Consider the following 9,568-nt stretch of genomic DNA (forward strand, 5'->3'; position numbering starts at 1 on the left):
AGTCCCGGGCTTCGGGGCAGGATAGACACTGGGAATCCTCTCCTTCCAGTTGTTGAGGGCCAGCCCTAGTGACAAGTGTAAATCGGGAGACAGGGCCGCCTCAGCAGCTGGCCAGAGGACTGGCTATGGATTCACATACTCTGAGGTGCGGCTGCGTTCTTCCAGCGACAGGCCTCGGCCAGAGTCTCTGTGAGGTGACTTCCAAATCGCCACCTGCTGCCCGGACTCCGCCGAGCTGCCGACCTGCATTGCTGACTTTCCATGCACGAGGGTGTCCAGTCTGTCCCCACAGAACGTATCATGTCCCTTCAGAACCTCCTCCTCTTACAGCTGTTTCCTCTTTCTGCCATACCTCCCAATAGCCTGGAACTTCAGTTTCCCTTCTTCCCCCTCCACCCCCAACTCCAATCAGCACTTAAATCAATCCGCCCTCCACTTTTTGTCCCCTGTCTATTCCCTCTCTTAAATCTTTATTGTCACCCCAATCCAGGTCATCATTTTTTGCCTTCTAAGTGATGGTTTCGGTTTCTCTTTCCAGTGCTTTCTTGGTACCACAGATCAACCTTCCGGAAATTATTGCTCTAGTCATGTCACTCCCCTACTCAGACTTGAGCGGCTTCCTAAAATAAAGTCTAAGCTCGTTAGCCTGTTCTTCAAAGCCATCTGCCCCCCCGCCCCGTTCTATCTGTGCAGCCCACCCCTGTCCCAAACACAAGCCCCAGCCAAACTTACTGTTCCCCCAGATGTTTCCATGCTTTTCTCCTTTAGATTTTTGCTCACTCTGTTCCTTCATCATTTCATCTATTCAACAAATATTTATTAAGCATCTCCCATTTGCCAGGTCATGGGCAACTTGCACAACTCCTGGAATATTCTTTCATTTCTGCATAATGAAGCCCAGCTCAAATGCCATCTTCATAAAATACTCTTCGATTGATCTTAGCAAAAAATCTCTCCCTCTCCTGAATTCCCCTCAGGCTTTTTGAACTCCATCTGCTACTTGTCTCCATTGGCCTCCCAGTCCTAAGAGTGTTAGATGCTTCTTACCATTGCTTCTTTCCTATCCCTTTATGTCCTCTTCTTACCTTTTCAATTACCTGATAAACAGCTTTATACATATTTAACAGTTCTTTATATTAGATTTTGTATGGTCAAATAACATGTGATTTCCGTCTCCTGATTGGACCTTGAATAATACACTCCTGTATCTTCAGCCTCTCTCTCTCTCTTCCCTTCAGTATATGAATACTGTGAAGTCTCTCATTTACCTCATACAAAAAACAAAAAGCCTCCTTTGAACCTATAGCTCCTTCTAGCTATCATTCTGTTTTTCTCTTTCTCTTCTTGACCATGAATTTCCCCCAAAGTAGCTTGCATTTGATACTTCCACATTTTTAACCTACATTCACTCTTCAAACCGTAGTGATCTGGTTTGGTCCTACCACTAAAACTACCCAAATCCATTGTCTGTTACTTAGGCTTCATCTTTTTTGACATCGCTGCTGCAAATAACACTCTTGATGATACCTCATACTTGAAACACCTTCCTGGGTTTCCTTGATCCTCCTAGTTTCATAAGCATTATTTAAGGTCCTTTCTGCACAGCCTTAAATGTTGATACTTCCCAAGGATCTGTCCCTAGTTCTCTTGTTATGTTATAGCTTTTTCAGGGTGATTTAACTTATTTTTGTGACTTCAAATGCCATATATATAGCTCCCCACCAGACTCCAGTACTGTGCTATAGGCTCATATAGCATTCTTTTTTTAAAAATTGAAGTATAGTTGATTTACAGTGTTGTGTTAGTTTCAGGTGTACAGCAAAGAGATTCCCATATATATATATATATATATATATATATATATATATACACATACATATATGTATTCTTTTTCAGATTCTTTTCCCTTACAGGTTATTACAAAATATTGAGTATAATTCCCTGTGCAGTAGGTCCTTGTTGGTTACCTGTATTTTATATCATGTATCCTTCTTTTTATGGAAAGCTCCACCTGGATGTCCACAGGTGTTTACCACCTAAACTCATTATTTTCCCAATATAAACATTTTTCTATTTATCAAGGGGTACCACCACCCACCTAGATACCCAAGCATGAAGTCTGACAGTCATTCTAGACTTATTCTCCCTCGTATGCAGTTATTTGGATTCCCTTAAAAGTCTCTTGAATTTATTCTCACTTTTCCATTCCCATAGCCTGGGTACAGAGTGTCACCATCCTTTGCTTGATTTCATCAAACAAGCCTTCTGACACGTCTCCCATCCTCTGACTTTCTCCTGGCTTCAGTCCGTCTTCTCCAGGATGACCCAGGTAATCTTTGTAATTTGTCTCTCTCCTTGCTGGTCCCCAGTCACTCCACCACATACATGATGAGATGCAATAAGATTCCTAAATTTGCATTCAAGACCTTGTTCTGGCTGACTCCTCCCTACTGCAATAGCTTCTCTAATCACTCAAAAAAAAAAAAAATAGCAAACTGCTCATAATTCTTCAAGGACACCATGACATTTTATGCCCTTAACTCTCCTAATCAACCTGAAACCTATCTGTCTTTCAAAATTTATTTTAGTCATGATTTCCTCCAGAAAGTCTTAATTCTCCAAACATAATAAACATTTCTCATTTTGTACCTTACACCTGCTCTATTTCTGCTATTTTCACATGATATTGTAATTCGTTTGTTAATGTGTGTGTCTCCCCACCTTGGCTGTATCTAAATATTCTTCAAATAACTAATATTTATTGAATACTTATTATGAGCCAGGCAATTATGAAGTGGTTAAAATGCAGCATTAAACCCCCACCATAACCCTGTAAGATACAAATGAGGTAATTGACATAAGGTCACTCTATCGATAAATGGCAGAGCCAGGAGTTGAGCTGAGGTCAGCTTGACTGTCAGTCATGTTGAGCCAACACATCATACCAGCCCATCCTGAAAATACAGTGTTATAACAAATTGTAAAGGGTTTTCATGAAATAATTAAAACTGCTGTTTTGATTCCGTTTTTCCCCACAGACTTAGTCCTTACTGCACATGTCTATTTTTTTGAGGTCCTATTTATACAGTTGGATAAGTTTTGGCAAATGTTTACAGTTGTGTGACCACTACCACAATTAAGATATAGAACATTTCCATCATCTCAATTTCCTTCATGCCCCTTTGAAGTCAAATCTCTCTCTCCATCCCACTTCCATGGGAACAACTGATCCGTTTTCTCTCCCTTTAATTTTGCATTTTTATGAACATCTTATATATGGAACCACACAATACACTACCTTTTCAGTCTGACTTCTTTAACTTTGCAAATACTTTTGAGATTTGTCCATGGTGCTGCATGTGTCAATAGCTTGTTTCTCTCTATTGCTGAGTAGTGTTGCACTCCATGGATGTACAACATCCATTCACTGGTTGATGGACATTTGGGTTCTTTGCAGTTTTGGACTGTTATAAATAAATCTGCTCTAAACAGTTATACACAGGTTTTTGTGTGAACATATGTTTCTCCTTCCTTGGGAAAATACCCAAGAGTGTAATTTCTGGATCTTATGCCATGTGTATGTTTGATGTTATGAGAACTTGCCAAACTGTTTTCCAAAGGAACTATACTATATTTGCATTCCCACCAGCAATGAGTCAGACATCCATTTGCTTTATATGCCCTACAACACTTGATATTGTCAGGCCTTTTAATTTTAGTCTTCCTATTGGGTATGTAGTGCTATCTCCTTCTGGTTTTAATTTGCATTTCCTTCATGACTAATCATGATGAGCTGATTCTCTGTACTTGTTAACCATTTCTGCATCTTCTTTTGTGAAGCATCTGTTCAAATATTTTTCCTACTTTTAATTGGGCTGTTTGTCTTATTACTGAGTTGCAAGAATTTGCTATACATTCTGGATACAGGTCATTTATCATATATATAATTTGGAAATATTTTTGGACCTGGTTCATTACAGTGGAAAATGAAATTTAGAGACCATAATCTAAACACTAGCGTTGCTCATTGCTACTGGATTGGTCATTCCTTCTAGGCCTTCTCAGAAGCCTGGTGAAGCTCTGAATTCAGCACACATTATAAACCAGATATCTACAGATCCAGACTATGGTTATAACAGATAAAATATCATTGTGTGGCAGTCATAGGCACTCTCTGGTTCTCTAGCCATGGCTTCTACTGGGATCTTAAAACTGTCATTTTCTGTCTCAGAACGACTAAATATAATTAGAAGTAATTCACCCTCCCCACATCCCTTGTAGCCCTTCTGTCCACCACACTGTGCTATGGCAGTAGTCACTTATTCTGTCAGAACTCTTCAATAGGTACTTCTTTTTAGGAGACCACAAGTGACTCCCAGTAAGCCATCCTCTCAAAGTAAGCAAATCTTCAGTTTTCAAATTCAATCAGGTCAAATAGCCAGTCCCAGATTTACATCTTTGAGCTTCTAAGATCAATAATCACTTCTCGTTTCAATTACTGTGTCATTTGAAGTCCCATTGCAGACAACAAAATCTATTCTAGTTAGCAGGGAATTAGAGATTTATAGCATTGTTGCAAAGGCTGGAGAAACAGGTTCTAGGCTGATATTTCAGAGATGACTTTCAAAACAATACTGCAGAGCATAATTCACAATAACTATGAAGTGAAAACAGCTTGTGTCCACTGACAGATGAATGGATAAAGAAAATGTGTATCTATGTACAATGGAAGATTATTCATCCATAAAAAAGTAGGGACTCCTGCCATTTATGCCAACATGGATGGACTTTGAGGGCATTATGCTCAGTGAAATAAGTCAGACAGAGAAAGACAAATACGATATAATCTCACTTTATATGTGGAACCTAAAAGCATCGAACTCATAGAAACAGAATAGAATGATGTTGCCAGGGGCTGAGGGGTCTGGGAAAATGGGAAGATGTTGATCAAAAGGTATAAACTTTCAATTATAAGATGAATAAGTTCCAGGAATGTAAAGTATAGCATGGTGATTATAGTTAACAATACTGTATTGTATACTTGAAAGTTGCTATAAGAATGGAGCTTTAATAGTCTCATCATAACAACAACAACAACAAAATGTTAATTATATGAGGTGAAGGATATATCAACTAACCTTATTGTGGTAATCATTTTATAATACCTACATGTATCAAATCATCATAGTGTACACTTTAAACTTATACAATGTCTTATGTCAATTATATCTCAATAAAACTTGGGGAAAATACTGCAGAAGTGGCCAAACAAGAAAGCCAAGGAATCAGGAAGTTTAAGTCACTTTCATGCAGAATAATGAGGATTTTCTCCAGTTAGCATTTACGTTCTTCATTAATTCTTTTCCTCCTCAGCCTGTTTTTTGGTTGTTGCTGTCATGGAAAGGTTATCAAGTGAAGCAATAGTGCCTAACGAATCAGGCCAGCTCCACTCCACACAGCTTAGACCTTGAAGAGAGAAAGATTTAAACTTCTTAAAGCGTCTGCCAGCTCAAAATAAAAAATGAAATTCTTTTATGAAAATAGTTATACCTTTATGAAATTAAGCTCAATTTCATAGCTAAAGCCAAGTCACACACGCACAATTGCAGAATCGTTCAGTTTAACAGCCTCTGTGAAAATTGTCTATGTTTGGGTCCAGCAAGGCACAGGCAAGGAAAAGATGTCATTTTTGAATAGCACCATAAGTAGATGCATTTATGGCATGTGAGGTGCCATAAAGATAACACTAATCTAGAAGATAATTAAATCAAATGATTGATGAATCCACAGACATTATGAAGTGTGACAAGTTAATAGATCTAGTTACATAACCTGAAGAGTAATGCTTCAAAAAAGACATTATTTATTCTGCAAAGAGGCACCAAAGCAAAAACCTTAAGGTGAGATATTTAAAGAATATTTTGAAACAAATAAGATGTATTAGGAATACTGCTTAAATGTATGTATTGATGGTTTAATTGTAGGTTAAAGGGTTTACATCTATAGTTTGTTCCCAAAATCCTATCAGTGAAAGAACTCAATGTTTTAATTACAGAGAAATGTTAGTGTAAAGATTTTCCACAGATCCATATTCTACATTAAATGATAGTCTCAAAATGGTGAATCCAAGCCACTGTAGTCATACCTGTTTACAGCTTTATGCAAAAATTAAGATTAAAAAAACACTCTGCCAGTTCATACCAAAGAGGATGACCAATGAAAAATTTTCTCAAGAGTTTTTGAGCTAAAAGAAGAATTGAAATTTTGGCTGTAAGTGTGGGTATAGATAATTCTTACTTTGAAAATTGGAAGGTTGGTTTGTTGGCTTAAAAAATGTATGAACTAGGACTTCCCTGGTGGCGCAGTGGTTAAGAATCCGCCTGCCAATGCAGGGGACACGGGTTCGAGCCCTGGTCCGGGAAGATCCCACGTGCCGCAGAGCAAATGGGCCCGGGAGCCACAATTGCTGAGCCTGCGCGTCTGGAGCCTGTGCTCCACAACGGGAGAGGCTGCGATGGTGAGAGGCCCGCGCACCGCGATGAAGCGATGAAGAGTGGCCCCTGCTTGCCACAACTAGAGAAAGCCCTCGCACAGAAACGAAGATCCAACACAGCCATAAATAAATAAATAAATAAATAAAAATTAAAAAAAAAAAAATGTATGAACTAGGACTTCCCTGGTGGTGCAGTGGTTAAGAATCCGCCTGCCAATGCAGGGGACACAGGTTCGAGCCCTGGTCTGGGAAGATCCCACATGCCGCGGAGCAACTAAGCCCGAGTGCCACAACTACTGAGCCCGAGTGCCACAACTACTGAAGCTCGCGTGCTTAGAGCCCGTGCTCCACAACAAGAGAAGCCCCCACTCACCGCAACTAGAGAGAGCCCGCGTGGAGCAATGAAGACCCAACACAGCCAAAAATAAAAAATAAAATAAATTAATTTAAAAAAAAGTATGAACTAATATTTTGAGTGTGTTAATGAACATGGTCCAAGATTGGAAAGATCACAGGAAATATAATAATGTATACTGCCTTGAGAATTAGGACTTGGGCTTTCACTGCCAGGGTAGGTTTGTCCCTGGTCGGGAAACTAAGCTGCATGGCCAAAACAAAAAAACAAAAACAACAACAACAACAAAAATCAGTGCCTTTATGTATTATCGCTGTCATGCTCCACCCACAAGTACTGTGGTTTTGGAAACAATTAAACCTCACAACACCATCAACTCTCCCATGTTACCGACTTGAGAGTCTTAGCATAACAAACTTCATTTGATTCAATAGATATGTTCCAGAAAATATGTTTTTGAAAAGAATTTTTGCAATCTAATTATACTTTAAGAACACTGAGAGTTCACTATTTAGAGAAATCTGAGGATGAATCATTTTATGTAAAAAAAGAAAAGAGCCCTTCAGTAAAAGAAAGCAATTATATATTATTTATCTACTTTATAAATCTAAATTCGCTTAAAGTGAAGGGGGTACCTCTGTATAATATTAGGTAATTTATCATAATATGTTCCTTTTAATGTATTCTTTGAATTCATTTCCATTCAAATTGAATTAGTCAGACGGTTGATTGTTGTAAATCAATTGAACTTGGTTAAAGATAAACAATAAAAATGTAAGACTTCTGTTTGTAACATTCAATTCAGTGTTAGCGATGTAAGGAAACCCACAAACAGTATGGTAACCGTTCACCTTTTCTAGAGCTTAAACAGATAGTTTGCCAACATGTACTGTAAATAGTTGCTATTTTCCTCCACTGTAGACTGCCACAAGGCAGTTTCTTCTACCACATTGTGTTATTTAAAAGTTATCTGCTTTTTTGGCTGCTGTTCAAGGGAGTTCTTTGCCTGTAAATCCTCTTTATCTCATGCTAGGGTTGAAACGAAATCTTGGCACAGTTTCAGTGCATTTGTCTTGTTGTACCAGGGGAGAAAAAAATTAAGGGCCCCAGAGACTGACACTGTTCTGCAAATGGTCATGAAACAGTGGGGAGCCCTGCTGGCCATTCAAAAGGGTAATACGACTAAGCTCCCACTGCTAAAAATAAGATCCCCTCACACTAAAGACAGCCACACCATAAAAAAGATCATTGAAAAGCCTGAAAGATAGAGTTACAAAGTAAACATTACTCATCATGTACTTGACTCCAGGCCTTTAAAATCAGCTTAACTTAGTGGACTGGTTCCATATGTAGTAGTCATTTAGTTCTTAGTCTAGGTTTTACATTCTTGGACTCTGAACTTAAGTTTCTATAATTTGCACTATGGAGATAATCTTCCTGTTTGTTACAGGTTAGAGGTTTAAGAGAAAAAATAGGATGCATCCCACTTACAGAAAGTCTGAGACAACTTATCCATTTGAGATAAACATCTCATTTTGTGAAGGATGCCCCAGAATGACTTCCCCACCACTGACCAGCCCTCTACACAGAATGTGTAACCTATGCTTGTGGATACACAGGAGGAACTGCTATCAGAGTAACCCCTGCACATGAAGACATTCCCCGAGTTGGCTTCTGGCATTTAGGTTGTTTTTAAAAAGAAGTTGAACAATTGTGTCTGTTTAAGGAAGGATCCCTTGAACTGAGAATAAGTGGGTTGATCTAAAATACAACCCAGATCAGACTCACCAGAATAAACTATATTGAATATAATGTGGTTTGAGGACTTCCCAAGAAAACCAGTGCATTAGTAGGAGAGGGTTCTCTGAGCTCTCCTCTTGGCCTGTTGTGGTGAGTTGTAAGGTAATACAATAGCACCTGGTACTATTGAGGCCAGGCTGCTGGGTCTGATCCCTCCTTGGCTTTCTTAACCAAATTGGGCCAGAGATTTTAGCTGGATCACGACTGATACATGATTACTGCTAGAAAAGGAGGTCTGAGCCCACGCTTTTCCAATGACAGTTGGTGACTATAACCTTGACCCAAGGAGGGTTCTTGAGCCTGAATTTGGAAGGCCCTCTTTATTTGAAGGGGTGGGCCACCCTGCATGGATTTGGTTCCAAAGCAGCATCATTTCAGGTATAGTAAGTTTAATTTCCACAGACTATTGGAGTTTTGTGTTTAATTTTGGGCAGAATCATCAGACTTTCATTTCAAAGTTGTTATATTTTCCATCACTTATTTTAAGAAATGCCAAGTAAAACAAGTTTAGAAAATAAATGGAGGACTTCCCTGGTGGTGTGGCGGTTAAGAATCCGCCTGCCAATGCAGGGGACACGGGTTTGATCCCTGTTCCGGGAAGGTCCCACAGGTTGCAGAGCAACTAAGCCCATGCACCACAACTACTGAGCCTGCGCTCTAGAGCCCTTGCTCCGCAACAAGAGAAGCCACCGCAATGAGAAGCCTGTGCACCACAACAAAGAGTAGCCCCCGCTCGCCGCAACTAGAAAAGGCCCGCATGCAGGAACAGAGACCCAATGCAGCCAAAAATAAAATAAATAAATTTATTAAATAAATAAATAAATAACTGGAAATACTTAAAATTGTTAAAGTTTGATCCAAGTGCTTGTACAACAGAAAAAAATAAGCAAAAGAAGGTGCATAATAATCCACTGTAGTTA

This window comes from Eubalaena glacialis, chromosome 2 (genome assembly GCF_028564815.1).
Source record: "Eubalaena glacialis isolate mEubGla1 chromosome 2, mEubGla1.1.hap2.+ XY, whole genome shotgun sequence".
In the NCBI taxonomy this organism is placed as follows: Eukaryota; Metazoa; Chordata; class Mammalia; order Artiodactyla; family Balaenidae; genus Eubalaena; species Eubalaena glacialis.